At 44.5% G+C, this 15,894-nt stretch overlaps 1 protein-coding gene across 2 annotated transcripts in view; it reads left to right on the plus strand.

Moving 5' to 3' along the window:
• KIFAP3 (kinesin associated protein 3) overlaps positions 1-15,894 on the plus strand; it is a 126,052-nt gene that overhangs the window by 92,871 nt on the left and 17,287 nt on the right. The window lies entirely within an intron of this gene.

The following is a 15,894-nucleotide window of genomic DNA, read 5'->3' on the forward strand; positions in this document are numbered from 1 at the left end:
ATCTTTGCACTCCCGGATCTGAAATCCCTTCGATCGGGTCCATTCCTTTCCAGAGATGTCATAACACCACCTGGGAATTGACCGCTCAGAGAGGTTTATCGCCTTTTCCTTCCTTGAAATACAACTTCCTTTCAGCGTCACCGATGGTACCGCCTCTGGAACAGGAATCAACTTTCTCCTCATTGGAAGACTCTGAACCACCCTACATGTCCTCTGCCATCAAAAAGACTTACATCAGCTTGGGACCAACCTCTGCATTGAGCATGGAGCTGCTGGCACCCCATGTCTCCCTTTAGACACTTCCTACTGGCCACATTCATACATTCATAGACTTTAAGGTCAGAAGGGAGCATTATGATAGTCTAGTCTGATCTGTACAACACAGGCCACAGAATCTCACCCACCCACTCCTGTAACAAACCCCTAACCTATGTCTGAGCTATTGAAGTCCTCAAATCATGGTTTAAAGACTTCAAGGTGCAGAGAATCCGCTAGCAAGTGACCCGTGCCACACGCTGCAGAGGAAAGCGAAAAACCCCCAGGGCCTCTGCCAATCTGCCCTGGAGGAAAATTCCTTCCCTACCTCAAATATGGCGATCAGCTAAACCCTGGGCATGTGGGCAAGACTCACCAGCCAGACACCCAGGAAAGAATTCTCTGTAGTAACTCAGATCCCACCCCATCTAACATCCCAGATGTTAAGAGCCCTGGGACCAATACTCCCCTGCAGAGTTGATCAGGTCTGCTAGAGAGTCACTCCTTGCATCCCATAGGAGGCGGCCCTCAGGATCCTTCAGAGGAGGAAAAGCAATCAATATGCACTGGATCTGGCAGTTCTACCGGAACCAACATGACTGCCATCTTCGTCTTTGGACAAAGTGGTAACCCCTATGTCTCCTTCCCCTCTAATGAATTCAGGCAGTTCCAGGATCATCTTTGTAGAGTTACTGGTGAACTACTTATTCCTCTTGAAGAGGTTCAGGAATCCCAGCACAAACTCCTTGACATCCTCCACCCATCTGGATCCAACAAAATAACACTTCCTGTTAATGAAGCTATAATGGAGCCAGCTAGGACTATTTGTCACACCCCTGTCACTTGCAGTTTCATGCTCAAGAAGTTGGAAAGACGCTATTATGTGCCGGCCAAAGGGACTGAATTTTTTTTCTTCTCTCTCCCCGGACTCTTTGGTAGTCCAAGCAGCTTCCAAAAGGGCTAGACAGCAACACTCCCAATCTACTCCTAAGGACGAAGAGTGTAAGCGCCTAGCCTTATGGGGAGAAAGGTCTTCTTGGATCTAGACTCCAGTTCAGGACAGAATCATAGGACTGGAAGGGACCTCGAGCAGTCATCTAGTCCAGTCCCCTGCACTCATGGCAGGACTAAGTATTATCTAGACCATCCCTGACAGGTGTTTACCTGCTAATAGCCAATTACCAGGCACTAATATCCAGGTATGACTTTGTGAACTACTCCAAGTTTATAGAGTTCACTAATAGTCTGCCATAACAGGACAAAGCTTGTTTCCAGTTGAGAGATGAGGGCAAACTAATAGCAAAGGCTGCTCTCCAATCCACAGTTGATGCTGCTGACACTTCGTCATGAGCCATGGCTACTGCTATTGTTTTATATGCAGCATGTCACGGTTCCCTAGAGAGACCCAGAACACTGTGGAGGTCCTCCCCTTTGATGAATCACAGTTATTCAGTCAGAAGATGGACAATTCCCTCCATACTCTCAGGCTATCCTTTGCGCTCTGGGGATATATACACCTGTCCCCATGAGGAAGTTCCATTGATAATTGCCTAGACCTAGACCCACGGCTCAACAATTTTTTCATTAGAGGCCCTATGAACCATCACACACAAGGCAGAAGATTCAATGGACCCACTTCCCTGCACCTTCAGCAATAGGCTTGGCATCCTAATCTCAACCCTCGGTGAGGCACTATTTTTGATGGGATCTTGAGAGCTGAAAGCCACTAAACCCAACATTGCCCAATCTTCACATGCCATTTGGAGGTCATCTAGCATTCTTTCTCAGCACCTGGAGTGCAATAAGAATAGACTAGTGGGTGCTGAATATCATCCATTCTGATCTCATACAATTGAGTTTGCATCCATATCTCTTCCACAAGCCTCTTCCCCTTTGGGGATCACTCTCACAAGACAATTCTCAAGCAAGAGGTGGACTCCCTATTAGAGCAAAGAGTGATAGAACAAGCCTTCCCCCCCCCCCCCCAATACTAAGTGGGCAGCTTTTCCTTGACATATTTCCTTATACCCAAAAAGGACAGAGGGAGACCAGTTCTCAACCTCCGCCACCTCAACCACTTCATTCACAAATTCAAGTTTCATATGGTCACAATGGCCTCTATAATGCCATCCCTAGAAAAGGACATGTAGTTAACAGCTCTGGATACTTTCATGTAGATATTCATCCTGCTCACAGATGCCTCGTCAGATGCATGGTGGGCTCCAATAATTTTCAGTTCAGAATGCTCCCTTTCGGCATGACAACCACCTCCAGAGTCTTCACCAAAGTGTTCTCAGTAGTGGAAACTCATGTCAGACACCTCAATCTCATTGTATTCCCATGTCTTGACAACTGGCTCCTTGTTGCTAAGTCATGCCAGAAGGCCCATGCATCAACTCTAATGATGCTACACCACCTCTCTTCCCTGAGCGGGTCAGTCTAAATGCCGAAAAATCTGTTCGCGCTTCCACAGTCTCTGGACTTCATCAGCACCACCCTGGATTTGGTCACTGCAAGGGTATACGTGCCCACAGACAGATTTCAGACCATGAACGATATTATAGCCCAGATCACAAACAGCCCTCGAGTACCAGTCAAGACATGCCTCTCTCTCCTAGGTCATATGCACTCATGTTGCTCCATTTGCAAGCCTCCACTGTCATTGCCTTCAAGCGTGGCTTCAGTCGTTATACTCTCCAGACCACCACCCAATGAACTTCATTTAACAATTCCTGCCAAGATGGTTTCTTCCCTATTGTGAACAACAAATCCTCAACAGGTATGTGTGGGCATCTCCTGTCCTCCCTCCTCTCCAGACAGCACCATTACCACAGGCACATCTCTTTTTGGTTGGGGAGCTTACATGGTCAGCCAAACAACACATGGCACCTGGACACCCTGAGAGTCCAGGATGCACATCAGCATTCTGGAGTTATGAGCAGTCTAGAAGACATGCAAGGCTTTTCTTCCATTCATCTGCACCCACCACATCCTGATACTGTTGAACAACATGCCGACCTTTTTCTACATCAACAAGCAGGGAGGAGTGAGATCTGTCTCCCGGTGTGCGGAAGCAGTCAGCTTGTGGAACTGGTGCATCAGCAACCAAATCAACATATCAACAGCCTACCTTACCAGAAAATGAAATACATTCACAGACTCTTTCAGCAGGCATTTTTCAGCCAACCATGAGTGGAAAATTCATGACTCGGTACTATGCAATATCTTTAATCTATGGGGAACCCCAACCAGGGATCTGTTCTCCTCCATAACGAACAAAAAATGCATCACATACTGTTCAAGAGGAGCACTAAGTTACCACTCCCCAAGGTGATACTCTACTTGTTCTTGGTCAGATCACCTGAACCATGCATTCTCTCCACGATTGCTCCTGACAAGAGTTCTATTCAAAATCCAGCAGCACAAGGAATGGGTTATCCTGATCGCTCCTTACTGGCCCAGACCGTTTTGGTTCCTGAATCTCCTGTGCATGTCATCCTGACTACCAATCGCCCTCCCAACGTTTTCTGTGCTCCTGACCCATGGCTAGATCAAGCACCCCGATCCATATTCATTTCACCTCAGGGCTTGGTTTTTGGATGGGCATCATCCTTAGCACACTCATGTTCCACAGCCGATGAGACATACTTTCTAATAGAAGGAAGGATTCCACTAGACAGTGTTACCTGTCCAAGTGGAGATCTTTTTCTTCTTGGGAGCATCAAAGGACCATTTTTCCAGAAAATGCAGATTTCCCTCTCATTTTAGACTATATCCTTTCTCTAAAGACATCAGGCCTATTCATCAGCTCCTTATGAGTCCACCTGGCAGTGATTAGAGCATACCATCCTCCTTCCCAGGGTTACCTAGTCTTCACTCACCCACTGACCACTTTCCACCTATTCACAAGCCTGCCCCTCAGTAGGACTTGAATCTTGTTCTCTCAGCACTCACAAGGCCATCCTTTGAACCTCTAGCTTCCTGCTCCATGTCCCTTCCTCTCTCCATGAAGCCATCACCTCAGCCAGAAGGGTTGGTGAGCTTTGAACGATGATGGCAGATCTTCCTTAAACTGATAAGGATATCCATAAAGATAAAGTTTTGTTACGTTTACACCTTGAATTCACCCCCAAGTTTCTGTTGGAATTTCACTTGAACCAATCAATCCACTTATCTGTGTTCTTTCCTAAATCTCACACTTCCTCGGAGGAACAAACACACCATGCCCTTGATGTCTGGCAGGCTTTGGCCTTTAACCTACACAAAACAAGACCAATCAGGAAGTCCCAGAAACTATTCATCACTGTAACAGAAAGAATCAGGGGATAAGCAACCTCTACCCAGAGGATCTCCAAATGGATCTCTGGCTGCATTCTACTCTATCAACTAGTGAACCTTCCCCCTTGTGTTGTCGTCCCCCCTAGAGTAAGAGCTCAATCCATGAGAGCACAAGCAGTGACTATGGCATCGCTTCAGGAGATATCCCTCCTTGATATCTATAAAACAGCCATGTGGGGCCCCATTCACACCTTTGTGAGACACTATGCCATAGTCTAGGACTCCTCTGCTGATGCCTCCTTTGGAACGGCTGTCCTTCACTCAGTCCTACCATCTATATCCTCGCATCCTCCTACTACTTAAGTACTGCTTGATTACCCACAGTGGAATACAATAGGGATCATCACTTGAAGAAGGGGAGGTTACTCACCAGTAACTGGAGATTCAAGATAACTGGAGATTCCCTATATGTACGCCACTACCTGCCCTCCTTCCCCTCTGCTTTGGATCGCCTCTTGAATCACGGTGGAGAAGGAACTGGAGAGGCGGTCGATCTTATCCTTATCCCCTTTATAGAAAGTACAAGGTGAACATGGGCAGACCAGCAGACACTCCTTTCAAATTCTCCGGCTCCAGGTGCATAGTGCGCATGCGTAACCCATAGCAGAATACAGATAGGGGCCACGCATCTTTAAGAAGCTCCAGTTATAGATGAGTAATCTCCCCTTCTGTGATTTAGATTTCCAGCTTTGAATCGCAATACCATCTTCCAGAAACTGATGAGCATTAGGCAGCAATTGGAAATTTTCATGTTATTAAATCTAAATTCAGGACTCTTGGTTCTGATAAAACTTTCACTCTGTATTAAGAGCTTATTGCAGCAGCAAAAAGCAAAAAAACTCCCCTTTGACTAATATGGTGACAATGTAGTGTCTGAGTTGAAGGAGAGAGAAGACATCTGAAAGATGTGTTCAGGATTATATGCCATTTGTTCATTTATCTGCATTCAAATGTTAATGACACACTAGAGCTTAATGACTTTCTGGTTCCAGGCAAAATTGTCATAGCTAAATATCTTGTAATGGAGACTTCCATGGGATTCTTTTTTCCCCTGCAGGAAAAGACCACTTTTTAACATAGCCTGACAAAGCTTAGGTAATGGCACAATTTAGTGTTTAGTAAGTGCCAGTTGCTTGTAAATATTGAGAAACTGGGAATTCTGACTAAGCTATATGTAATGTTAGACAAATAACTAGGAATGCTGAAAGTAGCCCCAGCTTTCAATTTTTCTTGCAGAAGAACTTTATGAAATACCCTTTTCTCCAATACAGGCTCCTGTAACCCTGGACAAAATGTAGCAGAGCTGCCAGTGCACAGCCTTCCCTTTCTTTTTCATTGAGACAAGGATTTCTGTATACATGTTGATCCTGTATGTGCACTAACAAATGTAGTTTCATGGGATGGCCGTCTATCTCGATAGCTAAGTGGACGATTGTCTAGATTTAAGCCAGGGAATTATAGCTATTTCTTTTCTTGCTCTGATGGATCATGTGGAGAACTGGGAACCAGAAACTCTTCCGCTCTGCACTGACTTCGCTCAGGTCTGGTCTACACTTAAGTTAGGTTGACATAGCTACATAGATCAGGGATGTGAAAAATCCATATCGCTAACAATATAGCTGTTCCAGCCAAACCCTCAGTGTAGATGCAGCTATGATGACTGAAGAATTCTTCCATCAAGGTAGCTACTGTTGTTCAGGGAGGTGGTGTTCTACAAAGAGGGAAAAACCCATTCTGTTGTCATAGGCTGTGTCTACATTACAGAGTTGTACCAGCATAGCTACGGTGACATAGCTATCCTGGTATAGTCACGTAGTGTAGACATACCCTTAAACTCTGCCTCCTTTTTTAAGGGTGTGTAGTAAAGAGTCACTTATTAAATGTCCGTAAAAGTGCTTTGAAAATGATAACTAAATAGTACATCCCTACATGTGCATACGCAAATATCCCCCACATTTAATTCCTTTTAGCCCTGGCAGTTGTAGCTATATTCTTTTGTTTCAGTTAGACTTATGCAAGACAGCCACACCATCCTTGCACAATACATTTACATAGCACTATAGCTTGGATTTGGCCTCTGAGGAGGAGCCCTGCTTCAGTCTCTGTCCTGCAGAATCTGTTTCTGAAGCAGGGGAGCCCACACCCATGGAGGCCAGAAGGGGGATCATTCTAAAATGGTTTTATCTTTTGTGTGTAAAGCCTACTGTATTGAGGCATTGACTTTTCAGTCATATTCTGGTTTTTGGGATTGGTTAATTTTTTTTTCCTTGTGGTCTTCACTTCCTGCCAATTCAGCAACTGACCAGAAGGTTACAGGTTACTTCTGAAAGTGACAGGCTAATGCATTGGTTTAGTATGGGCAGGCAAAGCAAGCTGCCACACCCAGCTTAGCCAATGTACTTGCAGGCCTGCCTGGCAGCCTTCCTACGCAGAGGCTGCCCCATTGGGTGTGGTTTGGTGACATGGACCTATCTATTGGAGACTTCCTAAAATTAACAAGCACTTGTGGTCCAAGTCAGACTTAAAGCCGAATCTGGACCAGTGATAGTCTAATGTACCCACGTACCTGTTGCCTATTAGGAATCCACAAAAGCTTATGCCCAAATAAATCTGTTAGTCTTTAAGATGCCACCGGACTCCTTGCTGTTTTTTTAGATACAGACTAACACGGCTACTCCCTGATACTAGTAGCCACGATTGTGGATGCAAGCAGTTGTACTAAGATCAGGCATCCATTTTCTTTTCTTTGTGGGTGGAGTGGTCTCATAATTACTGGGTGAGGTTCTTTGGCCTGTGTTATGGAGGTCAGCCTAGATGATCTAATGGTCCCTTCTGGCCTTAAGATCTATGAAATAATGCCAAGGCACTAAGTAGATTTTGAGAGTGAGATTTTGAAAAGCACTGTGCACTGACCTCAAACTGCTCCCATTGAAGTCAATGATAAAACTTCAGTTGATTTCAGTGGAAGCATTTATGAAAATACTGAGCATTTATGAAAACCCCTCCTTGAATTTGTAAAGAGGGTAGATTGTTATAAATTGCTAAAATCTGCATGTAAGTAGAAAGTAAATATAAAAATGGCCTCTATTCCTATGCTGCTGCTGTGGACATTGTGTAAATCAGAGTAGTTACTTCATTAACTAAAGCCTCCTTTACCACATGAGAAGGAGTGATGATGCACAGCTGTAAAATGGGATGGTAGATGGTCTTATACTGTAATCATAAGACTGGGAGTCAGGAGGTGTAGCAAAGCAGAAGGAGACCACACAGTGAATCTGTAGGCTCTGAGGCAAGTCACAGACAGTCTCTGTGCCTTTTGTTTCCCCATCTATAAAGTAGGGATAATGCTTACCTGCCTTGCTGGTGGGGTGTAAGGCTGCATGTATTAATGGTCTTAAAAAAATTGTCCTTGAATAGAATAAACTAAAGTTATATTAATTATATGACTTCACCATGGTGGTGTTTGTTTTTTACATTTCCATGTTACCATTTTTGCTTCATTTAAACTTGATGAACAAGTGACACTTCTTTGCCCTTGAAATGCATTCAGCAGAGTAATATTCAGCTTCTACATTTGGACACTATTCAATTTGCAGTTCCCAAGGAGAACTGAATTAGGTTTTATTAGTAAATTGGGCCCATAACGTTGTAGCCAGGTTTTATTAGTTTATCACACATCAGCATTAGCAAATTGTAAATCCCACTCAAATGAACAAGAAAAAGACCTTAAAGAGATGCCCAGAACCAGTGAAGTTTCTGGAGTAAAAGATTTTTATCCTGGAAAAATACTCAAATGTTAACAAAGTCAAATATATATTTAATATATTCTAGTATAAGATCGGCTGAGTGGGATCACGAGGCCACACCAAGTTTGACATATTTTCATATTCCCTTAGGTCTGACTGGATACTGTAAATTTATGTGACATTAACACCAACCTGTTCCTAGAAGCACCAGCAAGGAATTTGGTCCATTGTTGGGATTCTGATTGTGTCTCGTGAAAGGTTAATGAAAAGACGCCTGTTGATTTCAGTGGATATTGAATTGTACTCAGTGTGACAATTCAGGCTATCTTGGATTTATGAATGGAATCTTTCAGATGTGGGATCTAGTTATATTATCAATGCAGTAGGCTTCTGATTTAGATTTTAGGGCCTGTCTATGAAGCTGAAGTTAGTCATTGATAGAAATTGGTAATAATTCCCTGATCATGTTATAACACAGTTTCATCTCACCTGTATGGATAGGACCAAACCATGTTATTACATTGTGGACCTTTTTACAGCCTTTTAAAGACCAGAGCCCTGATCCTACAAGAATCTTTGCATGAGTCAGCGGGGCTCCCCAAGGGCACAGGGGTCTGACCATACAGAGCTCATTGCAGGATCCGGTCACCAGTACTGACTCTAGTTGGTGCTATCCTAACAAGGAAGAACCAATTCGGTGGTGTCCTAATGCAGTGAATTTCCCTATGTAGACAAGCACTTAGGAAAGGTCAGAAGGGGCCATTAGATCATCAAGTCTGACCTCAAAAGCACAGGTGCCACCTTATTACACAGTAAGACCCAGTCCTTGTACCTAAGAGCTGATTCTCTAGAGAGAGGCAGACAAAAGGTGGAAAGGGGGAAAGAGGCAAAGAGAAGTGAAATAACTGATCCAAGGCTGTGTGGCAGGGCCTGGAATACAACCCAGGATTCCTGACGCCTAATTCAGTGCCCTATCTGCTGGACCACACTATATGGCCCATAATCGTGTGGGGTCATATTGCAATTTTTTTATGTGTGTTTTGTCTATTACTCTGAATAATTTGAGTAGCATTGTAATAAATGAAATATCTTAGTCATGAATATTGTAATTTGTAATCTTTTTAGCGAGATGCAGATTCCATTTGGGAAGAGACTTGGCATTGAGCTTTTAATCCATTTCAGCTCTTAGATCAATGGATTGTTAGGGCCAGTTATGACTTGTGGTGGCTCTTAACTATTTTCAGTTACTTTTTATTTTATTGTATTCCACCTGCATTCTGACTGACGTAACCAATAAGATTTAGTTGGCTATTAATAATCTAAAAGAATGTCAGAATGCTGTAACAGTAAGATCAGGTCCCTTGGAATGTCTTACAGCCCTCCGCAAATCTGGGTCTGTCTCTTTTGAAATGTAGCATTAATTAATTCCCACGTTCTGTCTACTGCTCATAGCCCTTCCAGATGTGCTGCAAGGAATCGACTGGCTCCTGGGTTACAAGCCATCTGGGTTCTGTAAACTGATTTGCACTTACATTAAACAATAAGTGAACAGAATGTGAAAGAGTTATTAAAGCAAATGTACATTGCCTATAAATCTCCAAGTAAAATATTAAAACGTAGTAAATGAAACTGGAATGTGCAAATGAAGACCTGCCTGGTTTTAATGAGTTTAGCTCTGACCTTCATTTTCACCAAAAAAAATAATTTCTTTCTTTCTCTGTTTTTGTTTTTTAAAGGAGAAAAGTAAAACTATCAAACTGCTTACAGAAGTATCTGAGACAAAAACAAGGAAATATAATGTTCTAAACTTGACTAGTCCAAACCACTCGAGCTGCTGTGACAGCTCATAAAACTGAGAGTAGTTCTTAACTGGACTCTGTTTTACATTGCCAGAGTGAATTTTCCTAGCAGGAAGTAGCCAGAAGGTTTATTTAGTTTCCAGACTGTGGCTTTGATCTCTCCTTTCTGTCACTACTCAGGTTACATAGCCCTTTTTCACTGCAGTAAATCTGCAACAGTTAATGAGAATAAAATTTCCTTCTTCTCACTGATCGCATGCTGTTAAATGCCAAACCACAGCCAGCAGCGTATTTGCAGAACTCAGCTGCACTGTACAAAAACAGTACAATCAGTTTAATCTTGTTGTCTTTGTAATTCATTTTATTGAGCTTTCCTTTTTTAAGTGACCTATTTTACCGAGACAAGTGGTTGCAAGGCCAGACCTGGAAGAAAGATTTAAAACTGTAATAAACCAAAGGGGGTTTTGGGTGTTATGAGCAAGCATGCTCACAGAATTAAAAATTAAAACTTAGTCCTAAAAAGTCCAGCCTTTTTGTGCAGTAAGTTAGTGGGATATTTCTTCAAGATTACAGTGCCTGTTCAGCGCATGATATGCAAATTCATTTATCATATTAATTATATTTCAGTTTTTGACAGAATTTTATTGGTTTAAAATTTTACCTCCGGAGTTTGTGTTGCCAACCTTGAGGAATTCAAATGTGAGCAAGGCTCCCAAGATAGTGATATTAGTTTTTAGATACAATGAGATTTTTAAATTAATAAATTTGGATGTCTTTTTATTTGCCTTCTGAGGTTCCTATTTTCAAGGCTTTCTGCACAATCATGAGAATGAGAAACTTTTTTTATTTATTTAAAGCTGAGATTCCTGCATAATAAAGCTCCAGGGCCCTGGAGTCCAGAAAAAATTCCATGTGTGCACATCTCATCCTTGATACGTTCCCTTAAAAAGTATTTAGAATCAGAATAGGGAGAACTTCTGGATGAGCAAAGTTTGGTGTCAGTTATTCATTTAAACTACACTAAAATTTTGGATGGCTTGGGTCAGGCTTTGTTGGCGCCTGCCCTGGTGTAGCCAGTAGATTTTGGTCCATGTTCAATAACATTCTCACAGTATTTGCTGCATGCACCAAATACTGAATACTACAAATCCCGTGGTAATGGTTACGTACAGAAAGCAGTTTTTAAAGCTCTTCTTCATATGCAGTGTAAGTCAAAGCAAAACTGACTGTGTTTGTCAGCATTTTTCTGGGCTTTCGATTGTCTTCCAGTCTTTTCATGCCATGGTTTGTCATACTGTAGCAGGGCTCGTGAGATATGAAAGACTAATTGTGATGTACTCGTTAGCTAGCAAGGAGCCCCTGGCACCAGGCTGCCAGCTCCTTGGTGCTGACAACTGGGGACAACACTTAGCTAGGGACATGATGGCATTATTCTCTTAGGGACCCATTTTCAAAACGTATCTGGGGAGAATTGCTTTTTTGTCCACTCACTTTTCAGCATGGCTCTGATCCTGGGGCGTCGGCTATGTCTGTCTGGTCCCTGGGAGTTGGAGTAAATGTGTAAATGAGATGAGAGTTCAGAATACAGTAACTGCACAACAGGGGTAGCCTCCTGACAGTGAAAATTGCATTCCCAGAGCCTTTCCTATCAAGAGCACATCTTGCTCAGGGCATCTTGTGCATAATCCAGCACATGTGGTGAGAAGCATGTGGCAAATGGAAGAGCTAGTCAAAAGTAAAAGCTTTGAATTAAAAACTTGAGCCAGATTCCGTGCTCTACCCAATAGCATAGTTCCACTAACATTCAGGGAGCTACACTCATTTACACCTGTTGAGGGTCTCACCCTTTATTTCCCTGAGGCTGCCATACTGAGCATAAAACTGCCATTAGTGGAGTCCATTGAGATGGTCAAATCAGTCCCAAACCAGCTGTAATACTAGTCTAATATTGGGATATGAACTTCACCCATTTTCGGTATTGATATGAAATATTTTTGCCTATCCTGAGCCATTTTGGGGAACTCCTCCCTTGCTTCTCATGTTTTTTGTCCGACTGTTTTATTAGTTTTAGAAATGGATACCTCTGCTTGGTGGGATGACGGCTCTCAGAGCCAACTGGAAGGGGAGCATTTTCTGTGGAGTGGAGCTCAGACTTGAAAGTCACAGCTCTTGGATTCTGTTCTTTGACTCAGTTTGTGACCTTTGTAGATCATTTAGCTTCTGAACCACTTTCTCAGTCTGTAGAATGGGTGTAATGCTCACTTACTACAAAGGGGAGTGGTGAGGCTTGTGAAGTAATTTTTGTAATATACTTTTGTAATCCTCAAATGAAAGTGGTTGTAGATTTGCTCAGGCATTATTGTGCTTGGTGCCAGATTATTCTGTGTATTTAGCAAATATTTGTGAACGTGTTGGTTCTTTTGAATTTTGTTGACTGTTCTTTTGCATGATGGTAAATTGTTGTGTAGTCTTTCTGCTGTTTAAAAATATTACAGCAGGATCAGATTGGGGTTTTCAAATCTACCTTGGGCTGATCTATTTTAGGTACTTATGGTCTCTCCATTACTATAGTATCCAAGCATCTCACAGGCCTTGTCTACACTGGCAAGTTTCTGCGCAGTAAAGCAGCTTTCTGCGTTGTAACTCCTGAGGTGTACACACTGCCAGGCCACTTAGTGCACAGAAACTACACAGTTGCAGTGCTGTTTAAAAAAAAAAAAAAAAAAACACCGACAAGAGCTTTCTGCGCCAGGGCTACAGCACCGCAGTACCAGTGTAGACACCGGGGTCAATTACAGCGCTGCGATTGGCCTCCAGGAGGTGTCCCACAATGCCTGTTCTTGCCTCTCTGTTCATCGCTTTGAACTCTACTGTCCTGCCCTCAGGTGACCAACCGTCATCCCCACCCCGTAAATTCCTTGGGAATTTTGAAAGTCCCTTCCTGCTTGGTGACACATACAGTGGTCTCAGCGCATCTTTCCAGGTGGTCATGCCTGCTCCCATGCACCAGGCAATCCCCCACTTGGAGCAGTGCCGAGCTGCTGGATCTCATCAGCATTTGGTGAGAGGAGGCTGTCCAGTCCCAACTGCGCTCCAGCCATAGGAATTATGATACCTATGGACAGATTTAACGATGCATCACAGAAAGGGGCTATGAGCGGGACACACTGCAGTTCAGGGTCACAGTGAAGGAGCTGCAGAATGCCTACCACAAGGCGTGGGAGGCAAACTGCCGCTCCGGTGCCGCGCCCACGAGCTGCCGGTTCTACAAAGAGCTGGACACGATACTCGGTGGCGACTCCACCTCCACTGTGAAGTCCTCTGTGGATACTTTGGTGGCTCGCATGCCAGTCGAGAGTGGACCGAGCCAGGAGGAGGAAATCTTGGACAAGGATGTGGAGAGGGAGGGGGACTCAGAGGCAGAGGACGACTCGGAGGCCAGAGATACAGTCAGCCAGGAGCTCTTCTCTACCCTGGAGGAGGCTAGCCAGTCACAGCTGTCCGATCTTGGTGAAGCGCAAACAGGAGAGGAGGCCCCTGGTAAGTGGCTTTGATTTTGTGAATTGTTGAAGCGAGTTGTTGGGGGCAGGAGGGTTGCAGAAAGCAGACTTATGTCTGTATGATGTATGTACCACCACATGCCTAGTCTGAGTGGTGGAACAGGGTGTTGATTGACTCCCTCACTTCACAGGAGTCTGCCTCAGAGATCTCCAGGAAACTCTCATGCTGATACTGGGCAATCTGCTGCTGCAGGTTCTTTGGCAGAGTTGCTTTGTTTCTTGCCCCATTAAGGGAACTTTCCTGCGCCACTCTGCTGTCCCTGGGGGTGGGGGACCATTGCTGCACACAGGCGAGCCACATAAGGGCCAGGGCAGAATCTGCAGTCTTGGAGAAGACTCTCCCTTGATTCCGTGCTCACCCTCAGCAGCGAGATATCTTCCATAATGAACACAGCCTGTGGAAAATGCGGGGACAGGAATGATTATAAGGCCTCCCCTACAGTGCTGGCTCTCCCCCAAAGCCATGTGCCCAGTTTACGGTAGGGTCCGGGAACACCGATTTCTCCTGCCGCTGTGGCTACTCACCATTTTGGGGGTCTTGTGGCTCATGTCTGCTTCCCTGGGGTCAGCCAGTTAGTGACAGTTATGTGAATACTGGCTGTGTTTTAAATCACCGAATCAGTGGTCTGTGTGTTGCAAACAATACTGCTTCTGTAAAATGTTGCATTTTGGCTTCACAGATATGACCTTGGGAGCCCAGCCTCCCTCTTTGTTATCACAGATGGCTGCGCAGAATTAGAAAGCGGCCACGAAGAATTAAGGATGACTTTCTGCTTGAGGTCATGATGCATTCCGCAGCCGAAAAACAGGAATTGAAGGAGTGGCAGGACAGCGAGAAGAGGGATCAAAAGGAGAATGCGGTGCGCCAGAACGAAGTCACGGAGAGGCTCTTAAATGTTATGAAGCGCAAAGTGGACACACTCCAAGCGCTACTAGCACTGCAAACCGAGCAGCTCCACGCCCTCCGATCCTCCCCTGCAACTGCTGTCGCAAAACTCTTTCCCATGCACCCCCCAGAAACCGCCAACACACTCTTATCAACCTCCTGGCTCCAGTCTGTACCTGCAGCATTCCACTCCTCCCCGTCACAGTCCAACACTGCGGACTCCCAGTACCCACTGCACTCAACACCCATCCCTCTGCAGTTTAGCCCTTTTGAAGTACAGTACCCGCTGCACTGTACTCCAAAGGAGAAGGTTCGATATGATACGTGCACATATAAAAATCTTTAACTGAGACCCCACCTCCTCCTGGGACCTTCCCTTCCCCCATCCCCCTCAGTGCTGATGTGTTTTTTTGTTTGTCTCTCTCCTCCGGTGGTTGTTTTTTTTAATAAAAGAATTGTGTTGGTTTGAAAGCAATCTTTATTAATTGAAAGCAAACAGAGCCCTGCAAAGCAGCAAGCAATTTTCTTAAACCTTCATAGTGCATTGTCTGCACTAATCACAATCACCTCCTAGCATTACAAGCACTGCACTCCCGAGCAATAGCAACAAATATTAGTGGCTTTCAGCTTCAAATTGCTGCCTTAAGGTATCCCTGATCCTTATTACCCCGTGCTGCACCCCTCTAATAGCCCTGGTCTCTGGCTGTTCAAATTCAGCCTCCAGGTGCTGAGCCTCAGTGGTCCAGCCCTGAGTGAAGCTTTCACCCTTCCCTTCACAAATATTATGGAGTGTACAGCACGCAGCTATAAGCGTAGGAATATTGGCCAGGTCCAGCCTCCCATATAGGCAGCACCAGCAGGCCTTTAAACATCCAAAAGCACACTCAACAGTCATTCTGCACTTGCTCAGCCTGTTGTTGAACCACTCCTTGCTGCTGTCAAGGTGCCACGGCATTATGGGGTAGGTGGGGTCTCCCAGGATCACAATGGGCATTTCTACTTCCCCTATTGTGATCTTCTGGCCCAGGAAGAAAGTCCCTGCTTGCAGCTTCCTGAACAGGTCAGTGTTCCGAAAGATGTGTGCGTCATGCACCTTTCTGGACCAGCTTGTGTAAATGTCCATCAAACGCCCACGGTGATCCACAGGCGCCTGGAGAACCATAGAGAAATACCCCTTCCAATTAATGTGGCTAGGTGGTCTGGTGCGAGAATTGGAATATGCATGCCATTTATCACTCCTCCGCAGTTAGGGAAGCCCATTTGTGTAAAGTCATCCACAATGTCATGCACGTTGCCCAGAGTCACGGTCT

This window comes from Natator depressus, chromosome 8, assembly GCF_965152275.1.
Source record: "Natator depressus isolate rNatDep1 chromosome 8, rNatDep2.hap1, whole genome shotgun sequence".
Lineage (NCBI taxonomy): Eukaryota > Metazoa > Chordata > Testudines > Cheloniidae > Natator > Natator depressus.